Source organism: Delphinapterus leucas, chromosome X (assembly GCF_059928025.1).
Source record: "Delphinapterus leucas isolate spDelLeu-1000000601 "Yukka" chromosome X, BTC_Dleu_Yukka2, whole genome shotgun sequence".
In the NCBI taxonomy this organism is placed as follows: Eukaryota; Metazoa; Chordata; class Mammalia; order Artiodactyla; family Monodontidae; genus Delphinapterus; species Delphinapterus leucas.
This window is the reverse complement of record NC_143150.1, coordinates 72,912,856-72,923,883: the sequence shown is the minus strand read 5'-3', so window position 1 is coordinate 72,923,883 and position 11,028 is coordinate 72,912,856.

Here is an 11,028-nt window from a genome sequence, read left to right as displayed (position 1 = left end):
TTCTTTTCATTCTTTTTTCTTTATTGTGCTCTGCAGTAGTTATTTCTACTATTTTATCTTCCAGGTCACTTATCCATCTTCTGCCTCAGTTATTCTGCTATTGATTCCTTCTAGAGAAATTTTAATTTCATTTATTGTGTTGTTCATCATTGTTTGTTTGCTCTTTAGTTCTTCTACGTCCTTGTTAAACTTCCCTTGTATTTTCTCCATTCTATTTCCAAGAGTTCGCATCATCTTTACTATCCTTACTCTGAATTCTTTTTCAGGTAGACTGCCTCTTTCCTCTTCATTTGTTTGGTCTGGTGGGTTTTTACGTTGCCCTTTCATCTGCTGTGTGTTTCTCTGTCTTCTCACTTTGCTTAACTTACTGTGTTTGTGGTCTCCTTTTCACAGGCTTCAGGTTCATCATTTCCTGTTGTTTTTGGTGTCTGCCCCCAGTGTGTATGGTTGGTTCAGTGGGTTGCATAGGCTTCCTGGTGGAGGGGACTGGTGCCTGTGTTCTGGTGGATAAAGCTAGATCTCGTCTTTCTGATGGGCAGGACCGCGTCTTGTGGTGTGTTTTGGGGTGCCTGTGACCTTATTATGATTTTAGGCAGCCTCTCTGCTGATAGGTGGGGTTGTGTTCCTGTCTTGCTAGTTGTTTGGCATAGAGTGTCCAGCACTATAGCTTGCTGGTCGTTGGGTGGAGCTGGGTCTTAGCATTGACGATCTCCATCTCTTGGAGAGCTTTCACTGTTTTATATTACGTGGAGCCTGGAGGTCTCTGATGGACCAATGTCCTGAACTCAGCTCTCCCACCTCAGAGGCACAGGCCTGACACCGGCCGGAGCACCAACAGCCTGTCATCCACACGGCTCAGAAGAAAAGGGATAAAAAAAGAAGGAAAGAAAGAAAAAAATAAAATAAGGTAAAATTATTAAAATTAAAAATAATTTTAAGTAATTTTTTTAAAAAGGAGAAAAAAATGGTCAGATGGAACCCTAGGACAAATGGTAAAAGCAAAGCTCTACAGACAAAATCACACAAAGAAGCATACACATGCAAACTCACAAAAAGAGAAAAAGGAAAAAAATATGTATATCTTTTGGGAAGTCTGAGGTCTTCTGCCCGTGTTCAGTAGGTGTTCTGTAGGAGTTGTTCCACATGTGGATGTATTTCTGATGTATCTGTGGGAAGGAAGGTGATCTCCACGTCTTACTCCTCCACCATCTTGAAGGTCTCCCCCAGTCACTGATTTTTGTCTTTACCGTTATACTACACAAAGGTTAGTTTTCCCTCCTATCTCTAATTGATACAAATAAGATCATTGTGCGTAGGGATCCTCTTTCAGTTTAAGCAGTGTTTTGTGTTTTTTCAATGAGAAAATAGAAACTGTTCTGTTCAAAGCATTTTCATATACAGGCAGTCCCCTTCTAATGAATATTTGACTTATGAATGTCCCATACTCATCAACAGCCTCTCTGAAAGGACTTTAAGCTACTCCTACTACCCATGGAAGCTGGAGTTGTTTCTTCCATCTACAGGAGTTGGTTTCTCCCTCAGCTCTCCTCTTCTGGGAGCCTGAGTTTTCACAAGCTCCCATCAGACCTTTTGGAACAATTAACATGTGAGCACATTCTCCTACTGCTGCTGCCAGGACACAAGAAGGTGCTGGTGACCGTGCGAAGAATCCCCATAGGAGCTGAGCCCATGAAGGAACACAAAGAGTATAAAGAAAATTCTGGAATTCTGGTTGGTGATGGTGGGGAGGTTCTCCATTTGTGCTTCAAAATTCCTTTCCGCTAGAAATAGCATTATACTATAATAACATACCTATGTAAAACTGAGTTTTCTGACTGACTCACTTATCCAGACCACAGCCAAGAATAAGCAGTAAACAAATGGCCTCTAAGCCGCCAGAGTATATGCATCTTACTTATTGGAAAAGCCATTCAAAAACCCACTGATTGCCTATTTATTCTGTTTGTACATGATTCTAATTAGTTTTAATGAGATGTGAGATGTCAAGCCTATAGGAGGTTATAAGCAGCAAATTTGAAGAGACTGGAAAAATGTTATAAGTAGATGAAGTGAAATATGATAGTTGACAGCAAGGTAAGAGACCGAAAAAGCATTAAAAAGAAGTTTAAGAACTCAAAAGCCAACCACAATGAAAAACTCCTTCACATCCACAAGCTTGGCTAAAATGAAAAATTGACAACACCAAATGTAGTGAAAATGCAGAGCAGTGGATTGCTCACACATTACCAGTGGGAGTAGGAAAAGGTACAGTCACTGGAAAATAGTTTGACAGTTCCCTTACAGTAAATAGTTACCATATAGCCCAGAGGTTCCACTCCTAGGCGTTTACCCAAGAAAAATGAAGACATATATCCCCTCAAAGCCTCATACTCATATCAGCTTTATTCATAATAGCCCCAAACTGGAAATAACCCAAATGTCCCTCAAAAGGCAAATGCATTAAAAAGTTATAGTATATCCGTACAATTAAATACTACTCAGGAAGAAAAAGGAATGAACTACTGATACTCACAACAACGTGGATGAGTCTCACAGACATTGTGCTGAGGGAAAGAAGCAACACAAAAATCATATAAACATATTGTATGATCCCATTTATGTGAGGTTCTAGAATGGGGAAAACTAAGCTATGGTGATAGAATCAGAACAGTGGCTGCCTGAGGTTGGAGTAGCACTGAAGAATGACTGGAAGGGACACAAGGGAAAATTCTGGGGTGATGGAATTGTTCCATATCTTGATTTGGGTGGTGGTTACAAAGGTGTGTATTTTTCAAACTGTATGCTTAAAATGTGTGCACTTTATTGTATGTAAATTTTAGCTAAAATTTTCATAAAGTACATAATTTACAAAGGGAGAAAATCCTTCAGAGGACCCCCCTGCTACAGGGTAAAATCTTAACTCCTTAACATGATCTGGCCTTTGTTTAATGTCTCTTGGCTCATTCCTTACCATTCCTCCCCAACTCCTACCACTTACTTTATGCTACTTGTATTTCCAAAAACTGCTTCTCTGTCTATTTCCTCTGAACCTTGAAGCACAATGCTCCCTTTGCCTGGAATTCCTTTTCATTTTCTCATTCATCACTAAATCCTCAATATCCTTCAGGACTCACAGAGGTAGCACCTCCTCCAAAAAGCCTTTTCCACTCCCAGTCTGTATTAGGTACTTTCCCTCTTCCTCCCAGAGAACTTTATGCTTCTCTCTAACAAAGCATGTATTGCTCTGTAATGTTAAGTGTAACTTTAAAAAACCCTGAAAACTATAGTGGACTGGTGCCATTTAATGTACAGGCAAATAGTCTTCTGCATATTCAGTAAACCCTGAGTGAAATCATATATTGTAGACTAATTTCTATCCAAAATAGCTGAGGTGAGTTTAAGCACTCAAATTTATCATGAAAACTCTTCTATCCAGAATCACTTGTTCTTCTAGAGTTGCAAATGATTGAGATTTTAGTGTAAATAGCAGTTTGGTATTATATTATTACTAGTATGATAGCTTATTTACATTGTGGGTTAAGTAACTTTCCATGGGCTTTATCTGGAAACCTAGCCAGACTTTATTACGTTGATTCTACGGGAAAGTGCATTTTACGTTCCAGTCAAGTGACAAAAACACTGCTCAGTTGAACCATGTGAAATTGCTGATATTCAACCATTTTTGACATACTAAAATGGCAGTTTCATGTGATTCAACCTAAATATTTTTAAATACAACCCTATGGCAAGTTGGAGATTGTTAATTATGTATTTAATACATGAATATATTCTGTAAGATGCTAATCTTGTATATTAAGGCTATTGGGTATAATTGTTTTACATAAACAGTAAATTACAGGATTTTTAAGAAAGTTTGTGTAGAATGTTAAGGCTTGCTTGAGTTCTACCCATCTTTTTTCCAGTTAATCACAGATGCAACAGACATGAGGATATTCTGGAATTGTTTATTTTTTGAACCAACAATAGGGTGAAAATGCAGATTCGTTTCTTCTTTTTAACCTCCAAACTATCTAACCAGTCTATTTTTAATATTAATTTTAATTACAATAATAGCTAACATTTATTGAGTGCATATTACATGCTGGGTACTGTGCAAACCCAACTACTTTATGAGCAAAGTACTATTATTGTCCCTATTTACAGATGAGGAAATTAAAGCTTAAGGACCTTGCCCAAGGTTACACAGCTATAAGTGGCAGAGTCGGGTTTGGAATCACTTTCAGTCCTACTACTCTGTCCACTGTTTACCTCAGGCACATTTTTTTTAACCCCAAGTAAGCACTCATGCTGAAAAATTATGATTCAATTCAGCAAGTATATATTTAAGCTGTGATTACCATTAGTGATGCCAGGCCCATTCACATATGAAATATGTTGTATTATGATGAGAGACCATCATAAGACAGTAGAGGACTAAGTACCAAAATGCTGTAAGCGTTCTGTTGGGATCTAGGAAAGGGAGAGAATAATTGTGTGCTTTATTATTATTAACTCCCAGAAGAGCGTTGGCATAAATGGTACCATCCAATCATAATTGGATGCACAGCATTCTGGGAACAAGCCAAAAGTTCAGCATAAATAGAAATGTGGGAAATCATGGATGTATAATAATGAAGTTCAAGAGGGAGTAGCAAGCCCAGGTCTAATTCTGGGCAGGCATCAGTAGTTTGTAAGGGAAGTTAAAAGTCTATGACTGGGCTCTCTGAACCCCAGAACTATACTGACAAGTAGGACTGAATGATTACTCATTAGGTATTTGGGGCAGATGAGAGGGGGGCAGAAGAGATTAACCAAAATTTCGTGCCTACATTTTTGGGATAATAATGTTATCAAAAATAAAAGAATTTGTGCAGTGGAGGGGAGGATGGGCTTTAGACACTCTTAATTTTTTTTATTGGAAGTATAGTTGATTTACAATGTTGTGTTAGTTTCAGGTGTACAGCACAGTGATTCAGATGGAAAAAAATATATATATATATATTCGTTTTCAAACTCTTTTCCCTTATAGGTTATTAAAAGATATTTATAGTTCTCTGTGCTATATAGTAGGTCCGTGTTGTTTACCTATTCTATACACAGTAGTGAGTATATGTTAATCCCAAACTCCTAATTTATCCCTCCCCCTCTTTCCCCTTTGGTAACCATAAATTTGTTTTCTATGTCTGTGGGTCTATTTCTGGTTTGTAAATAAGTTCATTTGTATCTTTTTTTTAGATTCCACATATAAGCAATATTATATGATATTTATCTTTGTCTGGCTTACTTCACTTAGTATGATAATCTCTAGGTCCATCCATGTTTCTGCAAATGGCAACGTTTCATTTTTTATGATTAATATTCCTTTGTATATTACATTCCATATATAGTATATGTATATATATATACACACTACATTTTTATCCATTCATCTTAAACTCTCTGAATTTAAGGTGAAGGCAGACTGTCTACAGAAAGCCAGTTTTTTATGTTGGCTATAGTTGACTGGGGTCAACCTTTGACTTATCTACTTGTTATTTTTCAGGTGGCCCTTCTGAATTTCTTCATCCCTGAAGAAAAGTCATACTCTGAAGAGGAGAGTAGGCGTGTTCGCCGCAATAAAAGAAGCAAAAGCAGTGAAGGAGCAGATGGTAAGTCTATTTGGGTGATCCTTTATCACATACCAGTTGATGAGAGTACCATTCTGAGAACTACCTTTTCAAGTGTACTTCACCATCTCCTATATTTTCCACAGACGCAAGGTCACAGAAGGTTTTTCTAGCTTAACCTACCTAACCTACTCTTTTGACATAGAATTGACTGTACAAGGATCCTGTCTCCTCCAACCCCAGTACCTTTAGTCCTTTCACAGTATGTCTGATAGCCATGGTAGCATTTGTACCTCTGAAGATCACCCTCCATAAGGACTTCATCTCTCCTGGGGACATCCTATATCAACTAAGGCCACCAAGAGGATTCAGTCCTATTCTTGGAATGACAGAGTACTGTGCCATGGTGGCACTTACATGATATGTTAAATCCAGTGATAATTATGTCACTGTTGGCGTCAGCTACCATGCCTCTAGGACTCATTTGTAAGTTCCTTGAGGGCAGGGATTCATTTCTCTTTGTAAAGCTCCAGAATCTAGCCTAGTATCTAGCAAATTGTTGGTGTTTGTAATGTAAGTTGGTAATGTTGATTGCCCCTTCAGATGGGTTATGATGTGCCATGAAAACCATCCCTATTGAAGGTGAAACAGATTTGAGTTAACTAACAATGCATTTTGTGGGGCATAACAAAATGTTGAGCTAGCTCCTGGGCAGGGTCTTTGAATCGCTCTATTTTAACATCATTCTGTCAATTGACAGAATGCTACCTCTTTAGAGTAGTAGTTTGTAGAATGCATAGCTATGGGCTGTTGTAAAGCCGTCTGGATTCAAAGACAGCACGTGGCTGGCTAAATCTGCCAAAGATATATGTTCTGGAGGGTTACAAAGCAATATGACTTTATGAAGATGAAAATCAGATTTTTTTAAACCTGACATTTGTCAATGTAAGTAAGGGCCAGCGATGGAAGCAGTTCCAGACCGCATGAGCAATTGAAGCAATGGGGCCAGGACTTTGTCATTTGGGACAAAAAGAGGTAAAACTGGATGAAGTCTGAAAAAGAGCTCAGAAGAAAGACCTGTAATAAAAGAGAGTCAGAAATAAGTAGGCTGTTTTTAGTCAATGGAGGTGGCAGCTTTGAGCCCTTCCATTGAGAAATGGACCAGCGGAGCCATTCTCTAGAGCAGATACTTTCCATACAATTCATGACCAAGTTCAAGCCTAGGAAATGTGGTCCATGAAGTAATAGGCACCCATTATTCGTATACTGCTTGCCGCCAGTTTCCTGGAAGTCTTCAGAAAGCTATGTAGAAACTGAGAACTGAGAATCAAGGTCCCTTTCCTCTCCTTATCATCTTACTCTTTGATGCATGTAGGTCTTTCCACCTTTGACTCTTCCCCTGAACTATTCCCAGTACCACAAAATCTTTCATATTCCCTGATTGCTAAGGAAGAGAAAAGAGAGGTGGTAAGAGCAATATCACCTTCTGTAGCGGGCATGGTCTTCCCTTCCTCTCCACAGGGGAGGTCCAATAGCTTCTAAAGTTTACATCTTCATCTGGCCTTCCAAGTTTTCTCGTAAAGAAGGCAGCTTCCTTCACTCTCCCAAACCACTTTATCTGGATCTGGCTACTAGCATCTCTGCTATTGATTTTCCTTACAGTGTTTATTCTGTTTTGATACAAAATAGTTTTTCCCTCTGTTGAAGGCCAAAGCATATCATTAATTTTTAGTACTTCTTATCTAATTTCCTCCTGGTCTGATACTCTTGTCAGTCACTAGACACTAGTCACTTTGTGCCAGTGCCTAACTTCTCATGCAATCCCAGATATTTTCTTTAAACAGTATAGCAGGGAGGAATCCAAGAGCCCCTTAGAGTTAGGAGAATAGAATGCTTGGGGGTTCTGGGATTTGATTAGATTTCCAACCTTTCACCTGGGAGGCTATAGCACCACTTCTTTAGATGTGGTGGGTGCTCCAGTGATTTAGAGGGTGACAAGCCAATCCAAATCTCCTTTACTTTTGAACCATTCCTCTTACTCTGCTGAGTGTATGGTATATTTATTCAAAACATTCTTCAAATATTTACTGAGAAAATACAGCAGTTTCTATAATACTAGAATGAAAATGCCATAAGGATAATCGTGTTTATTTACTTTTACATCCTCATTGCGCAGGAAAGGACCCGGCACATAGTAGACCCTCAATAAATATTTCTTGTTGCCCTCAAAAAGCTTAACTTCCAGTGTAAAGAGACAGATAATAAACAAAATTGGTGGTGGTAAGTGTTGCGGAGAAAAATATACCAGGGCAAGAGGGAGAGAACATGATGAAGTGTGCTGTAAGGTGGTCAGGGAAGGTCCCTCTAATAAGGGAACATCTGAGAAGAGACCTGAATGAAATGAAGGTGTGAGCCATGTGAATACCTGGACCGGGTGCAGGGAAAGGAGGAGAGAAGAAGCAGTAAATACAAATGCTCTGAAGTAGAAGAATGCTTGATATGTTCCAGAAAGATCAGTGTGGCTGGGAGCAGAGTGAGCAAGGAGGAGAAGGAAGGAGATGAGATCAGAGGGGGAAGTCAAACTTAGAGCCTTGTTGTAGGCCAAGCTAAGGACTCTGACCTTCACCCTGCATGAGATGGGGAACCATTGGAGAATTTTGAGCAGAGGCATGACAGGACCTGACTTATGTTGTAAGAGAATCCCTCTGGCTACCGCAGGGAGAAAGGACAGAAGCAGAAAGATGTGTAGGGGAGTGTAACAATAACCCAGGCGAGAGATGATGGTAGTTTAGACCAGGATGGAGGCAATGGGGGTGGGTGGGGAGGAGTGGTCAGATTGTGGACCGATCTTTGAAGGAATAGCTGACAAGATTTGGAGGTTCACTAGATAAGGGGTATGAAAGAGAAAACCAAGGATGACCCCACAGTTTTGAATCTAAGGAACTAGACTAGTAGATTTGCCATTTCTGAGACGGAGAAACAGGAGAAGAGGAATGTAAAGGGATGTAAAGAAGGAATCAAGAATTCAGTTAGGCATGCTAAGTTTGAGGTGTCTACTAGGCACTAAGTATATATGTTAAAGAGGCAGCTGGGTATATAAATCTACACCGTATATCAAGAAAACGTGTCTCAAGACAAGGAGCTGACTCTTAAAAGAATAAAGAACTTCTCATTGAAGAAGTGAGTCAGTCTGTAAACCATATGAACAGAGTAAGAGGTTGGATGGGGTAGGTAAATCAGAGGGGGGTGAGTTAAGGACAAAAAAAAAAGCCTATTAGGTGTCGTTTCTAAATCCACAAGTTACTTGATATATTATAATAAAAAGTTAGCTATCCAGGGACTTCCCTGGTGGCGCAGTGGACATGCCGCGGAGCAACTAAGCCCGTGTGCCACAACTACTGAGCCTGTGCTCTAGAGCCCACGAGCCACAACTACTGAAGCCCGCACACCTAGAGCCCATGTTCCGCAAAAAGAGAAGCCACAGCGATGAGAAGCCCGCACACCGCAACGAAGAGTAGCCCCCGCTCACCACTAGAGAAAGCCCGTGTGCAGCAATGAAGACCCAACACAGCCAAAAATAAATAAATAAATTTATTTTTAAAAAAATTTACCTATGCAGCTCAGGTTTGCATCACAAATATCAAAAAAAAGTCATTTACCTTGAACATTTAAGAGCCTGACAGGGATTTCAGGAAGAAAACATTTTTCAAAGGTCAAAAATAGAGATAAGTTTAAAAAGAGAGCAGGAAAATCAGTTCTAATTCCTTGTATAATTTTTGATGTTACTATCCTTTAATTTCTCTTCTCAAAACTTTATTTTATTGTCATTTAACAAGACTTCTAGGCACTACCAGAAGTATAAAGATGAATAAGACCCTCAGAGAAGCTTACATTTTAAGGAGGGAGCAGATACATTTATGGGCGACAGGTAAAAATTAACCAAAGGTAGGGTGAAGCTGAGTCCTAGAGTTTTACCTTACACAGTACATAGAAGACACTCAAACATTTGTTAAATGAATAACCAAACAAGAAAATGGGCAGGGGGTGGAAGGATTCTAGATTTTTTTCTGTCTAGGAACTATAGGCATTAAGCTTGATGATCTTCACTAATCCCTGTGGGAGAAAAAAAGTCTTAACAAATGGTTCATTCACACTTAGGAAAAGCAAGGGATGTCGGGATCCTTAGGAGCCTGCATAGGTTCACCAAGAATAAATCAGACTGTTTTCCTGTTTTCACCAGACTGCTAACCTAGTTGCTTAGGGGCATAACATAGACATAGTCTACCTTTTTTTAATTTATTTTTTATTGAGGTATAGTTGATTTACAATGTTGTGTTAGTTTCAGGTGTACAGCAAAGTGATCTAGTTATATATATATGTGATATTTATACACATATATAAATAATATTTATACACACATATGTATATATTCTTTTGCAGATTCTTTTCCCATATAGGTTATTACAAAATATTTAGTATAGGGCTTCCCTGGTGGCGCAGTGGTTGAGAGTCCGCCTGCCGATGCAGGGGACACGGGTTCGTGCCCCAGTCTGGGAAGATCCCACATGCCGCGGAGCGGCTGGGCCCGTGAGCCATGGCCACTGAGCCTGCGCGTCCGGAGCCTGTGCTCCGCAACGGGAGAGGCCACAACAGTGAGAGGCCCACGTACCGCAAAAAAAAAAAAAAAAAATTCAGTATAGTTCCCTGTGCTATACAGTAAGTCCTTGTTTTTTATCTATGTTATACATAGTAGTGTGTATATGTTACTCCCAAATTCCTAATTTTTCCCTCCCCCCACATTTCCCCTTTGGTAACCATAACACATAGTCGATCTTGCCTTTAAAAATGTCAGTGGCTATATCCAGGTCATACCCAATCTTTCTGACCCACCATTCAAGAAATGATTGGATTCATCTCATTTTCTTCCTTTGGATTACTCTATAAATGAAGGCATTGACTAGGAAGCGGGAGTCCCAAACACAGGGTTAGTTTTCCTCCAGTATAAATCGTGGCACTTTATAACTTAAAGAAAATGCGTGAGATCTTTTTCTTTACTACATCTCTATCTTAAATTTACTGCTCCTGTTTTGAGTTGGCTAAAAGTAATTGATATCAGCTTTAAGTTCATTTTTGCTAATTACATGAGGCCTTTCGCTTATTGTTGTTCTGCAAGGAAAGCACGATCCCTTCATTGAAGGTGTTGTGAGTCACGACAGTCACAAAAATCTGTGCCAGGATTTCCTGCTGAGATCCATCTTTGTGATATGTTTCTGAAATAATAATAGTTCTAGGTGGCTTGCTTAAACATCTCTTGCTGGGTACTCCAGAATTCTGCAGAACGTAATTTTCTAGTTAGAATGAAATGTAGAATATATTCAGAGGGTCAGGAGGTCTTAGAAGCAGATAAGTGAATCCAGAATTC